The sequence below is a fragment of the Dermacentor albipictus genome, chromosome 8 (assembly GCF_038994185.2).
Source record: "Dermacentor albipictus isolate Rhodes 1998 colony chromosome 8, USDA_Dalb.pri_finalv2, whole genome shotgun sequence".
Classification (NCBI taxonomy): domain Eukaryota; kingdom Metazoa; phylum Arthropoda; class Arachnida; order Ixodida; family Ixodidae; genus Dermacentor; species Dermacentor albipictus.
Genome location: NC_091828.1, coordinates 117,260,891 through 117,276,074, shown reverse-complemented (window position 1 = coordinate 117,276,074; position 15,184 = coordinate 117,260,891). Strand labels below are relative to the sequence as shown.

General features: G+C 45.7%; 2 long non-coding RNA genes across 5 annotated transcripts in view; both read right to left on the bottom strand.

The window, feature by feature from the left end:
* The window catches only part of LOC135910337 (uncharacterized), a 60,363-nt gene that overhangs the window by 21,156 nt on the left and 24,023 nt on the right, over positions 1-15,184 (bottom strand). The gene's annotated exons all lie outside the window — the stretch shown is intronic.
* LOC135910296 (uncharacterized) lies at positions 11,820-14,942 on the bottom strand. The gene is made up of 3 exons (XR_010567003.2): positions 14,781-14,942; positions 13,740-13,851; positions 11,820-12,093 (listed from the first exon to the last, which is right to left on the bottom strand). It is a non-coding gene; the product is annotated as an uncharacterized lncRNA (long non-coding RNA).

The window sequence follows — 15,184 nt, the reverse complement described above, 5'->3', positions numbered from 1 at the left end:
ACAAGCTGACACTGACTATACTTTAAATTTAGGCACCCATTTCGGACGTGAAAGTGATACTACAAAACTTAGAGCGGTAAACGCGGGCATGCAGAAGCTACAAAGTATTTTAGTCTGTAGCTGTTAAATTATTGAGCACCAAAGTCTCTGACAGGTCACGCTATTGAGAAAAAGCTTTATCTCAAAACCAATTGAAATTTCTCCATTCAAGTACGTGTGAAACGAAAGAAGGCTGTCATTCGACAACCACTAGGTCTATATGAATGACATTCTTTTTTTGCCTTTTAGAGAGAAAGTCGGAATATAGTGACTAGTGGAAGTATACATCTGAGTTAAGGCATCACAGATTTCGCAAGAATTACCGAAATTATGGATTTCGCAAGAATTACCGAAATTACGGTGAAGAAATTGAAGCAAGCAGTTTAGAAACCCATAATTGCGTACGAAGAACATAAATAAAGTAGTTCAGTAAGCTCAATTCGTTGCAGCATTTCAAGTACATAAATGTGATAGAGGAAGTTACATATTTCGAGTATGGCAAAAAGTTTATCAAGGTTAAAAATGAAGTCTTAGTCATGTGGTAGGGCTCTGTTTCTTAGTGGTTTATAACACATCAGTCTTGTCCTCTACAAATGGCTAAATAAGCACAGTTTGAAGAATTTTGATACTACTTTGGCTGCTGGGCTATTGAATTGCAAACTGGATTAATCAATCCTTCTTTATTTAGAAACTTTTCGGCAGATATGTAGGAAATGGGTGGATTTAATAGAATAATTTGCGTTCTCGACCTTACAGATATATGTTTTCTTTTGATCAAAGCAAACCTGATCTAATTTGGAGCTTCGGATGCAAATAAAAACGATTTTTTTTTTGTTGCCATGACTTCCGAATATGAAAGCGTTTGCTTAAGACACCATGTGCGTGAGGCGTTAGCAACCCTCAACTCTAACTGCAATTGCCTGTTAACTATACAATAAAATGAAACTGCTCAATTTGCGTTCTTGGAGTTTCCACGGAACATAGTTACGCCACAATGTCAGTATCATATCTTCAAATACCCTTGCAGATGTGGCGTGGTGGCCCTAGGCAAGGAGATTCCAGACCTTTGCAAAATAAAAAAGCCGAAGAGACTGAAACCTTATCCTGGTTGCTGCCCCAGAATTGTTTGCCGAAGAAAACGTAAAGTCAACTCAAATGCCGAATGACACACTTTTAAATCTTGCCACAAATTGTCTTTTAATATCGAAATAAAATTTCACAGCAAGATGTTTTAAAACTACATTTGTGTATATTGCGGAGTGTAATTTTTCAGCCTGCTACTGCTTCGGGTAATGAAAAAAGAAACACGGCTGAAAGCATCCTCAACAATTACCTAAGTTAGTGCGAAACATTTTCGAATGCTAGTGACTCAGCCATGTATTTGCTGTTGAGCAGCATAATATTTTCGGTTTCCGAATTCATTCGGCCCTTCCTCGTCACCCTTCACGGCCTTCCACATTTTTCTCTTTACCTACTGCCATCGCTGTTGCTGTTGGCACCATAGCAGATGCTATAGCTTTGCGGGGCAGCGAGCACACCATCCTCTCCACGTCGACTTGAAGGCTTGATGATTTGACTGACGATCCGAAACTGGCCAACATGCACAAAACGTTTCGCTCGCAAGAAATGGGCTTAGGGCTGCACTACGCACTCGGTGATCTCGTTGAAGGCAGCGACAGGTACGAGGGCCGCGCTGGATACGAGAATCCGTTGCTTCGAGAGAGTCGTTCGAGCGTGGCCATGTCCAGGGTTCCCCTGTACGTGGTGCACAGCTTAAACCAACAGGCGTCCGGCGGGGGATGTGCTAACTCGAGAACCGTCAAGTGCGCGTGCGGCGACATCTGGGCAACGCCCCTGATCGGAACCAGGAGTTATCACAGACGCTACAACGCCTCACCAAATCGCTTTCGATGAGGTGCCTTTGGAAGAACGCATTTGTCCACCGAAGTGTGCGGTCCTCTGTGCGCGGCCCTCTGTGCGGTCCTCTGTGTGCGGCCCCTTGGCCTCGGCGACCTTTTCGGCGGCCGCCCACTTAGCGGGTTCCAGTGATCCACAGGGGCGTTGTCGCTATCTCTGCTCGAGTTCCTCTGCCACGTGGGCCCATCTCTCTGTCTCCTCGCTCGCCGTGCTCGCCGTTTCAGTACGCATCGCTCTGTCGCCTCTGCAGAGACTGCGGACCCTTACGCTCCTCGTCTGTTTGATATATTCGAGGGTCGATTGTTTTATCCGCATGTAGTGGCCTATGTGCAACGTAGTGCAGCTAACACAACCGAAATACGTCTTTTTGTACGCCGTAGCGATTTCAAACCAGCAGCGATGATCGAGCGGCCGCGTGGTGGCGGGCGTGCATCGGCGACAAACTCTGCGACCTTGAGCAACCTTCAAAGCAGAAAGCTGGGCTAGTTGGTGTATCATCATTATTCAAAAGACTAGCTCAATATTGCAGGGACAAAGACAGAGAAGACGACAGGACGAGCGCTAAACATCAACTGGTTTTTTACAGCGAGAGAAGGTACATATATACATTTCGTTGGTGCATGCGCGCACAGTATTAAAATAGTACAAACTCATTCTAATCAAAATGTGGCAGACTGTTCTGTAAGTACATTTTTTCTTTTCTGGACAAGGCAAGTGAAGCCGTGCTGACACATTTATCACCTTCCCTGTCTATGTGATATGCCTCACAAATCTCGCGCCCCCACCTTGTGCCTCCCCTACCAAGCACACACGTGGCGTCAAACGCAGGCACGCACCCGCATCACTTACAGTGCATGGCCAAATGGCCGCCCCCCGCTAATGAATCTACTTGCGTTCGGTGCTCTCGTAGCCGTTCATTTAGGCAGCGTCCAGTCTGCCCCACGTAGCATCTACCGCATGAGAGAGGTATGCGGTATACGACCCCAACCATGCAGGGTACAAACTTGCATTCATGTTTTTTGGCGCAGACGGGTTTATGCTTCTCGTTTACGGCTTTGCACATGCGCACCAGCTTTTCGGGGGCAGTGAACATCACGTCCACGCCGCACTTTTCACCAACTTTCCTCAGCCGGTGCGATAGCTGGTGCACGTACGGAATAGCTGTACGTTTCAGCTTCTTGCAGCTTTTTTCGGCTGCTACGCCAGGACGTCCACCTGCTCTGATTTCTTTCAGGAGGCATTCCGCCACAGTCGTCACGATATCTTTCGGAAAACCGGCGATCTGTAACCGGAGCACTTGCATCTGCAAGCTAACCTCAATCTTATGGTGGCAGGACTTTCTCTCAGGAACCTCTCTCATGCGGTAGATGCTACGTGGGGCAGACTGGACGCTGCCTAAATGAACGGCTACGAGAGCACCGAACGCTAGTAGATTCATTAGCGGGGGGCGGCCATTTGGCCATGCACTGTAAGCGATGCGGGTGCGTGCCTGCGTTTGACGCCACGTGTGTGCTTGGTAGGGGAGGCACAAGGTGGGGGCGCGAGATTTGTGAGGCATATCACATAGACAGGGAAGGTGATAAATGTGTCAGCACGGCTTCACTTGCCTTGTCCAGAAAAGAAAAAATGTACTTACAGAACAGTCTGCCACATTTTGATTAGAATGAGTTTGTACTATTTTAACACTCTGTGCGCATGCACCAACGAAATGTATATATGTACCTTCTCTCGCTGTAAAAAACCAGTTGATGTTTAGCGCTCGTCCTGTCGTCTTCTCTGTCTTTGTCCCTGCAATATTGCGCTAGTCTTTTGAATAATCTTGAGCAACCTTATCTTTTAACTTTGTTCTTAATATATGCCAGCTCCCAAATACCTTGCAGCATTGCCGAAGGTATGAGGCGTACGCAGGCAATATCCCTGCGCTGCGGTATGCAGTTCGGGCTGTAAGTGGCTAACTGCCTGATTATTGCCTGCACTAGGGAGCTCTATTTTTGCTCGCTAAATGATATGGTACAGCGATACCTGTCATGTTATGGCCGTTGCACATGCATATCGTACACTGAGGATTACTGTGGCAGTTACCTGCAGTAACGGTAATAGCCACCCTAACCGTGGTCACCTATAGCAACACGGCAGCGCCCATACAGCACCGACCAGCTGCTTCGTTCCGGATTCGTGCTTGTTACTGGCTTTCCGCCATGTCAGCAAGAAACAAGTGGCACAATACGTCATCGCTCAGTCTCGCCTCAAGTGAAGGTCAAAGCATAGGGTATATTTTGCCGTAGTTATTGAGATTGTCTCTTTGTTTTCGCGCTGCTAGGACTACAGACACGGCGCCGAGCTTTAGAGAGCGTTTGATTTCTAGCTCGCAGCAGCCACAGCATTAGCACTGGGGATGGGACGCTATAAACGCCTAATTGTTAACTGTATCGTTAATTTGCTACCCCGCTCTAGCATGGTACGTGAACACGGTAGCGAGCAAACGCCAAGTAGTCGCTGAGCAGACACTGCGCTGCAGATCAATATTTATGAGGGCGTGCATCCTGACTACTTGCTAAAGAGGCTGCGAGGTAAATGCCGAGAGAGCGTATGGGTGAAGCAAGGCCCGCTGTGGCACGCATGTAAACAAAACTTAGGCGTATTGGGTCGAAAGAATTTTTGCGTCAATCCACCAACCATGGAGCATGAGAGACAGGATGGCAAGCAGACGCGGAGCGGACGACGCGACATGGTTGAACACATCTCGAGGGACATTCGGCCTTCATATTCGTTTAAAATTCGTCTAGATTCCACAATTCCAAAAGGAACTACTGAGATATTGTGTAGGGAAAGAAACGTTACGCATTTAAAAATACAGTGATTGTATTACTCCTCTTTTTTATCGTTTTTTTTTTGCGTATATGTCCTGCCCCAACGATCAGAACCAAGTATTTGAGAGGCATTGTGGGGGCCGGGGAAGAACGGGGGGAGAAATGTGGTGCCTGCACGTGTTTGTCTCCTCGCATCGTCTTTGCCCAGAGCAGCTTACATTAGGCATTGACCCAGGGAAATATAAGGACCCAGGAAATATAAGGATCTAAGGATATAAAGAAATTATAGCTCTGATGGTTTTTTTTTTCTCACTCCCATTGTCGTTTTGCCGTCCACCGGCGTCCATAGCAGGACTAAAAACCTGTTTTGCTACATTCTAAAACTGACATTGAAAACATCCGCCGTGGTTGCTTAGCGGCTGTGATGTTGGGCTGCTGAGCACGAGGTTGTGGTATCAAATCCCGGCCACGGTGGCCGCATTTCGATGGGGGCGAAATGCGAAAACACCCGTGTACTTAGATTTAGGTGCACGTTAAAGAAACCCAGGTGTTTTGAATTTCCGGAGTCCTCCACTACGGCATGCCTCATAATCAGAAAGCGGTTTTGGCACGTAAAACGCCACAATTAAAATTACACATTCAAAGCGCAGTGCCCTTCTACTCTGTGAAGAAGAATGACCAGCGCAGGTGCGTATGAGGCCCCTTAATTGCGAACTGCAACTGCGCCGCTGGCCGGCATTGCACTATCTTCGGCATCGGCGTACGGACGGGGAGTGCTTAATGCTTGCTTCACCTCCGCCGCGGGTCGCCGTGGTATTGCACTATCCTCGGGATCAGCCCACGTATGGGGAGTACTTAACGCCTGCTTCACATCTGCCGCGGGTCGGCGCGGCATTGCACTATTTTCGGGATTGGCTCCCGTATGGGAAATGCTTAACGCCTGCTTCACCTCCGTAGAACTTCTTAGATCTTTCTTTTTCTTCCTTATAGCAAGAAAACCCTGTCAGCAACGCACAGTCAACTATATTTACAATACACTTGGCTACGCACACTACAAAAAACACGCACTATACGCTAAACCATTTAGTCTAACACAAAATTAAAACTCGAGCAAAGAAACACAATCATCCAGAGTGGAAGTCACACTTAAGCGCGTTCAAATGTCTTGTTATGATCGACCTGCCAAGTGTAAGAGACATTCAGGCGTACGTTCCCATGGCAAAGGGAAGGACACAAAGGGGGACACAAACGAAGACAAGAAAACCTGAAGGGCAGGAGCTCGTCGACGGCAGAACGTGACAAAAGCATTAATACTTGTACAGACTCCCCAAGAAGACATCGGTGACCACAAGGCCGGAAGCATTAGTTAAGGCCGTATGATCGACCTCTCAAGTTTTAGAAGCGTTCAAGCGGGCGTCCCCATGTCGAAAAATCCTCACGCCTTTATTCCTTGAGCAGACACAAAGGAAAGGACGAAGGGAAGAAAATCCGAGGGGCAGGATCATCGACGGCAGAACCTGACGACTTATACTTCCACAGGCTCCGCAAAAAGACATCGACAACGACAAAACCGCAAGGGGTTACTTAAGGCCATCCTGGCTCCCCTGTTAATAAGAACCACTCGAGACTCGGATAAGAGTCACAACCATGTACCAATCAAGTGAATGCAATCTTCTGAATTTTTTTTTCATGATCACGATGCTCGGCTTCGTCGTCGTTTCCGGATTCTTGTGATGAAGACCTACCCCACCCGATCGGGATCGTATCAGTGTCTTGCGCACTACCCACTCCAGCAGTACCTTCTCGGCCTCAGCCTCTTAGCAAATAAGCCTGTGCTACACCAGAGAAATACACTGCGCCTCGAAGGCGCGGTCATGCTCTTGGCGACTGTGACTCACCCATGCTACGCTCTGCCTTCTTAATGTAAAGTGTGACTTAAGTGGAAGAACCCAAATGAAGCGAGCGGTGCAGTTTGAAAAGCAAGATAGAAGAGAGAAGTGGAAAAAATCAAAAAGGTATCATGTCCGAGATATATGCGGCGCGAAACGACGACGATGACGAGAGGAAAGCGTTCGAAGCGGCACGAGCGCACGAGGGCAAAGTTCCGGAGGCCCGAGGCGCATGACCCGCGCTGACATCAGTGGCGCGCTGACCTGGCGTTGTCCGCGTGCTTCTGGCTCAACGTTTGAGCGAGGTTCCTTGGACTTGCTGCCGCCTCCTACGGTAGTTCCGGGTGCTGTGGCAGCAATCCCCCTTCGAAGGCATACCAGCAACGCTACGTAAGACAGTCTACGGGGCACCTCGTCGTCACTTCAGCAAAGCAATGGACGGAATCGGTGTTCGAACCCTTCGCTATGCCTAATCGACTAGGACATTTTCGACGTCATGAACAACGACTGGGAAGCAGGCATCAGTGACAGGTGCATTGTGCGACTGTTACTCAGGTGACAGCATCTACAAGGTCGTCGGTAGTACCTACCGCGAACGATTTGCCACCAAGCTCGGACTTTGAGGCAACACAAGCCGATGACGGCAAGTAAGCGTGTTCGAGCCTATCGGCAACCGTGAGGCGGGCGCGGACGTTTCCAGACAGCGGCAAGGTTAGCATTGTTGGGGTTGTATTCGTTGGTTTGCGGTGGTTTTCATTTCTTGAGTTTATTTGTATTCAGGGTGTGTTGTGTATCTTTTGGTGGGCGACATAAAAGCCTGTGTGCTGTGCTGCTCGGCGTACCTCATTTCCGTCTCCGGAACACGCGCGCCCGAGATTGGTGACAGAAAGAAACAGTCACGTTTCCCCACCAGCTATTGTTCTTCATGCCCACTCTGTGGCATTGGCAATACTGAGGTGGATAAGGCCCACTGAATACGTGCACAAATCAATCTGTGCTGGTGAATTTGATAAAATAAATTAAATACAATGCAAGAAATCGAGTTCACGATTGATAATAACGTTTGCTTCTTCGAGAGAAGGTAATGATTCTTGCGCATTTCCAAGATATAAAGTGGATACCGCTGAAAACTGTGCTAGACTTAGCATAATATTCAATGCCTGTGTGTAATTAGGCGCATGTCGGAAAATCTAGGACGTGAGCATGTATATTATATGTATTTACGACGTATTGAAACAGTGTTTTCTTTCCTTGGTACAGTACATTTGTGCGCCTTCCGTCTACAATATTTCTAAGTGCAACTCTCTTCCTCTACCGCGACGCAACATCTGCGGTTTCATTTGGAGCTGTTTTGAGTGTGCAATGTGTTGTATCGCTTGGAGGATGTGCAAGACCACCTTTCAAGTGGAAAGCCTAAACATTACTGCGCATAATATAATGCAAAATCTGCTATAGTAAGTGCACCACGTCCCCTTAGTTATGTCACACAAGTGCTGCGCCGCATTGCAAGAAGATTTGAATGTCTGATCTCCATGTTGAGCAAAGAGGATTCGTTTTTTTCTTCTGCGGTGAAGTGTTCGAAGTGTAACTTTAATACGGAGGCACAAATGTAATCTAGTTTGAAAATGTCGAACTCCATGCTAAGCCCGTAGTGCTTTTCTGTATCACCCTTAGTACACAAACACACGAGGACACATACAATGAAACCTCTACGTTTCGAGCTGCGTGTGAACTTCACCAAGCCGTAAGTGTCGGTCCCGTGCTTTGTGCATTCTTTCGTCATGGCTTAAATCGATGCCCTGTTCTCTCTCTGTCTTTTTACTTTTTTTTCATAAAGATCAAGCCAAGCAGCCAATTTCGGATAATTTCGCCTCACCATTGTGAAAAATATTCACGTGGCAACAAAGGCAGTGCGAAGGCACAGTAGATGTACACCTGTTTTTATGGGAGAAAAAAAAAAGATTAGCTGTGCTTTGGCTGTGCGCCTGAAGCTGGATGATGAAACACAAAAAGACAGAGAGAGCGAAAGCTCTTTATTGAAAATTCAGTGTTTAGCCAGCGTATGTTAGCCTACATGCTACTCTGCAGGGGAAACACAAAGACAATAGCAGGACGCAATACTCTGACAGCAAGGGCTGTTCAACTTGCCGCCGAGTACAACGTCATGAGGTTGCTTTGATTGTGCGTGGCAGATCTCGAGCTGCTCCTCAGACGACCGCGGATGAAATTCAAAATAAATCAGAAAATAAATAGAAGTAGAATTGTACACAAAAAAATTCATGGGTTTCGTTATACATCTGAGATCAGAGTATAACAACTGGAATAATCAAAATTAATTAGAAATCGCTGATTACCGCACACCCGCGCTCAGAATCGTAGACATTAAAGACCCGCCACGTGAGCGTGACTTGCGAAATATTTCGAAACTCGGAAGCAGAAAGCGGCAGTAACGACATCACTGATGACGTCACAAACAGGGAGGTGGCGTGATATTTAACCACCAAATTATTGAAATACAGTTGCCTGGCAAAGACTGAACATCTGCCTTGCAGACGGGATGTAATGTCACTCCCTTTTCTCTCGCTCCTTCTCTCCCGGCGCTCACCTGTTCGCTTGCTCTCAACAGCTGCAGGCGCGCTCTCTCGTTCCGTGCTCTGACGTCAGCACCGGAGAGGTTGCGTAAGGGGCGCTTCGTGTGCCGCTCGCTAGGGGGCTGCGCCTCGCGCATGCGCAGCACTTTCTCCTCGCCTTCTCTCGCTGCTCGCCTGTATATCGTGCCAGGGAAAAGACGTTCGCTAGCTCAACCTAAAAAACACTTAACGCTGAGGTGCGGGTGCCACTAAGTCAAACCTAAGTCAAAGATTACGGTCGCCAAACATTTTTAATGCGAAAGCGCTGAAAGGCCCATTTATGGGGAAAAGGCCGGCGTCTGTAGCGAAAAAATAACAAGGCAAAACGACGAGGAGGAAGGGAAGAAAAGAAAACGTGGACGAAACCAAGCGCGAGATGTCGGCATAAAAGCGTGCGCGATGTCGACTGCGTTAGACAGGTTTGACAAGCGTTGCCAAAAGAAAAACGCTGGATTCACCAAAAATAACGAGCGCCTTGCCAGGTTTTATCAAGCATTTGTACAATATTGATGCACGGATGTTTGCGTGCATGCTATTATTGTTTTTTTTTGCAATCAGTGTATATCTTGTCAAAATGAATGTTTCGTAGCGTCACTCCTACTTAAGACCATTAACGAGTAAAGGGCTGCATTCATAAGGTACACTTATGGCGCTTTCATTTGCGTCTTTGAAACGCACCCTGTTCTTTCCTTAGATTTAGACAGGTAGTTTTCTCGTCCTTTCATAAGTACCCTTATCGCGATACGTGATGTTTAGTTTGCGAATGCGGTAGTCGCAGCGCGGTTTTCAACGCGTGAAATTCATGATGTGCCATAACATACATGTCGTACCATATATATATATATATATATATATATATATATATATATATATATATATATATATATATATATATATATATGTGCCTTGCATATATAGGAGAGACAGCCTGTTGAGAGGTACACTAATTCAGAAAAATAATTTCACCTCAACAAGTAAGTTACCATTGTACGTTAACAAAAAAAAAAGCCACTCTTACCTTTAGATGAGGCCTGGGAAGAAACAGACGACACAGTAACGAAAGACGGTTGGCGACGCCGTTTTTAAGTTCCTTCGCCCGATCGCTCCGACGTTATGGCAATAAAGTAGTGAACATTTTAGTACCAAACACACTATGATATGAAATTTAAGGAAGGCATGAAACAGGACAAGCGCTTCCATTTTTGAAGTTTCCTTTCAGTGCTAGAATCTTTATTATTTTACAAGTACCAACTAGCCAGACAACAGGTACAGTACTCAGCAAATGACATGTGAAATTCAGAGCGCATGGCGGCCGGTGCTTCTGGAGCCGGCCGCCATGCATGGCCTGACCCTCCATGCATGACCCTCAAGCGCTGACGGAGCGCTTGGGGGTCAAATGCAGTCACAGTTTGACATAAAGGCTTGTGCTTTCATTGTATTCAATAAATGCGTCAGCTCAGTTTTCCCCAGCGCCCACTGGCAGCAGAGACAATGTCGGCAACCATGTGCTTTTTTTTTAATCACTGAGCACTGTCCCATTAGTGAGATCATAGATTTTGCGAGTGGTAATGCATTAAAATAGAGCTTCGTTTGTTTTATGACCCATATGAATAAGTAAAGGGGTGATAGCTTTATCTCTAAATAGATATTGGTGTTGTAGCGCATTGATTACAATTCTGGTCTTTATGAACAGTGAATAATGAAGTCAAGCCTCGGACTGCACCCAGCGTTCCATCACGGGAACGTGACGTAAACACATTGATTAAACTTTCGACGATGACAAATCATCTTGTCTGTGTGGTGGCACCAGTGTGGGGGTTCACTTAATCACCAATTGGCGATCTCAACGAGCCTTTACTGTTTCCCAAGCCCTTTAGCAACTTCTTTTTGTGAAATATTTAGATTTCCTTGATCTTGTTTTTTGCTCTGTTGTCTTTACAAGTCCCTACTATATATATTATGATCATCGCCAATTAAATGTTTACGAACATTTGATGCGATACTTCTTTCAGTCTCCATGTCATTGGTCAGTTTCGTTAAAGATCGACTGTATTGGTGCAATTTTAGTTAAATAGAGGGAAAGATCGCGCGGAAATGCTGATACCTTGTTATGGTTTGCTACACTACACTGTAGATGGGAAGATAGGCATAAGAACAGTGCCTGGTATGCATGAAGATCCTGAAATCCACGCACAAATCCGGAATTATAAGGAACTATGGGGGCGAATTGCGAAAACGCCCGCGTACTTAGATTTAGGTGCACGTAAAGAACTCCATGTGGTCCAAGTTATTCCGGAGTCCTCCACTATGGAGTACCTCCTAATCAGATCATCATTTTGGCTCGTAAAACTTCATAGTTCAGAACTATAACGAAGCGTTTACAACGTCTGAAGCATAGTCGGAGTCAGAAACTGTGGAAGTTAAGCAACAATCAGTCCACTGTTCATCAAAGATTGGTTCTAAACCTAGACGACTCACGCAGACTAGACTACCTGCAGACGCACTTCCGTTTAGCAAATCACCGTATTCGAACATAGAAAATACGAAGAAAGATTTATTGTTTATTATGGCTTACTTTCAACATCAAGTCAGTCTCTTTCTGGCGCGTTTCATGTCACAATTCAACGAGTCCCACTTGCCGATAGTACCATTGAATCTATAAAGGCAATAGGATGCTTCAGTGTTGTTTCCGCACTTGAGGCCCCTTAAGAGGTGGTGGGGCACACATGCTTCGGGCAGCAGTTGGGATACTCTCCGACAGGGGTCCACTCCACCCTGCAGCCCTCCTCGACTCCAATGTTCGGGCAGCTGGAAAAGCACGTACGTGGTCTTTCAGCGGCTCTATTGTGCTGAGTGTCTTCGTAAGCATTTCAAGTATTCATTTCACTTCATTTTAGTGCCGTGTTAAATACGAAAGGAACAACGTTCGTGAAATACGAATAGAACAAGGTTTCATAATCGTATGTTTGAAATTCACAAATTACCAAGGCATAGCAATAGAGGCTAAGTAAGGTTATCAGTAATATCATTGCAAAACACAAGGATTGCATAGTTCATACATTACATAGTTCAAGGCGCAATCATGATAGATGTATGCATGCCAGTCAATGCGAGATTTGCCGCTGCCAGAAAAATGAGATTTCGGAGTAGTACGCTCGCGCCAGAGAAGAGTGTAAGGCCAGCTGTGTGATTTTCGGGTATAGATAAAAGGCAGGTGCATATGTACCCATAGAGTATTTAGAGGTGTGTTGGCTACAACAATGCCGCCTTTCGGTAAAAGTAGCATTTCGCGCGTTTTCCGCAGTGGTGGTTACCTTGACCTGCTTTTTTCCTATCGTCAACGCACAAATGATATAAGTGAAAGTAGGGAGAGGAACTAATTATTTCTGTTTTAGCGAACTATTCACGTTTAGGCAGCATTCATCCGTATGGTATGGCATGGTAAAACTTCATTCTGCTCCTTCGGAACTCGCGTCAGCACGTATTATGTATAAAAATGTGCAAATGACATCAGGTGAGATTTCGTTTCAGTTCGGCTAACGCGGGGATCGTCCATGGTATATATCGTTATTCGTTACTTCGAAGGTTTATTTCCAACAATTTGGTGAGCAGCTTTGATGCCAGAGGTTGTGAACAGCTTGAAAGCGCCTAAAGGCCTTTCGTGGAAGCAATAGAGTTAGTGAATGAAACAAAAAAGAAAAAGAAACGCTGAACATGTGCACACTTTAGTGCACAGACTACGAGAGCATTCAAGCCTATTAAACGTTGCATTCTCCAAAAAGCGCTAATTACGTACCTATCAAAAATCTTAAAAAACCACGCTCAACAAATTACCACATTATATCATCACAACATAACAATAAACACAGTAAATGTGTCGATGACGTAATGCACTTGCCATAGTGACTCAATGCATGGTTGTCGAGTTCTCTAGCTGAACGCAAAATCGAGGGTTCGGCTCCCTGAAGCGGTGCCCGCGCATTGACGGGAGCGAAATGCTGATACGCTCGTGTCGTTATATCCGCAGGCACACGACTCGAGATCCCAATTTATCCAAAATCATTACGGAGCCCTCCTCGACAGCGTCCCTCATAGCCCAATGTGCAATTTGAAGGCGCTGAATCTTATGTATTGTGCAAACAACGAAAACAACATCTAGAATGAATGCATCCATGTGTTCTTAAAACCTGGCACTTATAAACAAATGAACTAAGACAATACAAAGGTTAGAGGTTAATAAAAAATCAATTAGGGAGGATCAAAATGAAAGAAGAAACTCTGTCAAGGCAACTAGTGAGTCTCGGTGCGCAATCGCCGTCTTCACTGTTCAAGGAAATCCTGTGCAGCGTGATCTATGGGATTCCATCACTCTGTCCTCAAATTTGAAAAGTTGCTGCACTGTTAGGATCTTCTAGATGTACAGCAGATTTGTGACATTGAATTCCCATACTCACAGCGTCGAATTCACTTCGCGGGCCTCAGCGTAGCAGGTGGAAAGGACGCAGGGGCTGTTGAGCGCCTTAGTTTCACCATCCGGTATGACGTTGCGCTCAAAGACGCAGGCTCCTGAGACGTGCAGAAAATGTGCTTGTCATGGCCGAGCATCATGCTAATAAACACGTTACCTGTTGCTATATTTGAAAGCGTATGAGCAGCCGAGAACTAGAAGCCGTATTCACACAAGTAGTAATTTAGAAGGGTGACAAACATATGTTGTCTAACTAAATACTTGCCTTTTGCTTCACCTTGTACTGCTCTTGTATCGTTTGTGGGCTTTCACTTCACAATGCAACCATACACTGTGTAAGTGAAGTACCGCGTAAACAATTACGCAATCGAAATACGTTCTTTCTACTTTGTTGGGGCGAGGTGGTTGTCGCTGCACTCTAAAAATGTTTGCACACATAAAAGAGTTTTCTTGTCGCACTGGTAACACCCTAACTGTTAGGGCCTTACAAAATTTTAGAGGAGGACAACGGAGCTTTACCTACATGTGCGATGACAAAATACGTAATTGAAAACTATGTAATCATCCTAACTGCCTTAGGCGCCAAGAAATATCCGAATGGAGAATTTCGTATCTCTCCCTGTAAAATTTTCTTGCTGGATATTTCTGTGGGCCCAAGGATGTCAGAAAGAATGAACGTCTTTTGTCATCGCACATCTAGTAAGAGCTCCGTTGTTGGCCTCTATAAATTTTTGTAAGGCCCAAACGGTAGGGGTGTTATTACTGTCACAACAAAACACCATTAAGAGTGTCAACATTTTTTACAGCTTCTGTAAAAAAGTAGCTTGAAGCATTGTGAACCGGATCAGTCGTGCCAGTGCCACGGGTGCCGAAAACAATTTCTTTTCAGAAAGTAAATGTACTGGTACGCTCCCACAACAGCCAATCTCATGAGACAACCTCCCGGCCTTGTTTCGTGTAATAGCTATAATAACATAACTATACGAAATAGTAAACTGAGCAAATGAGTAGCTGGAATCGTACGTACCATCTTCGACAGTCACATTCCTGGTCCGGTAGGTGTGACCGCGTTCTTGGACGTCGCAGCAGACGACACTAAACACCGCGAAAGCACAGAGCGATGCCGCAAGAGTGCGCATTTTGAGTGCTCAGTGCTTGCTTGTCACGAATGCGCAATGACGAGTGTACACATCGGCTCTAACTCTTTTATATTGGCTGAGAAGCATGCAGCTAACGAAGCCTCCATAACGTGTCACGAAGCAACAGTGCCAAATTTTCTTTTTTTTTCTTTGTTCTTCACGTTTGTTTGTAACTCATTAGAGAAGACTCGCCACCATGCTGGGGTTCACGCGGCGACTTTGGAGAAGGGCCAGACGTAAACAAGAAGTTCCTTTCTCTCTCTCTGTTCCTTTCTTTCTTTCTTTTTTTATT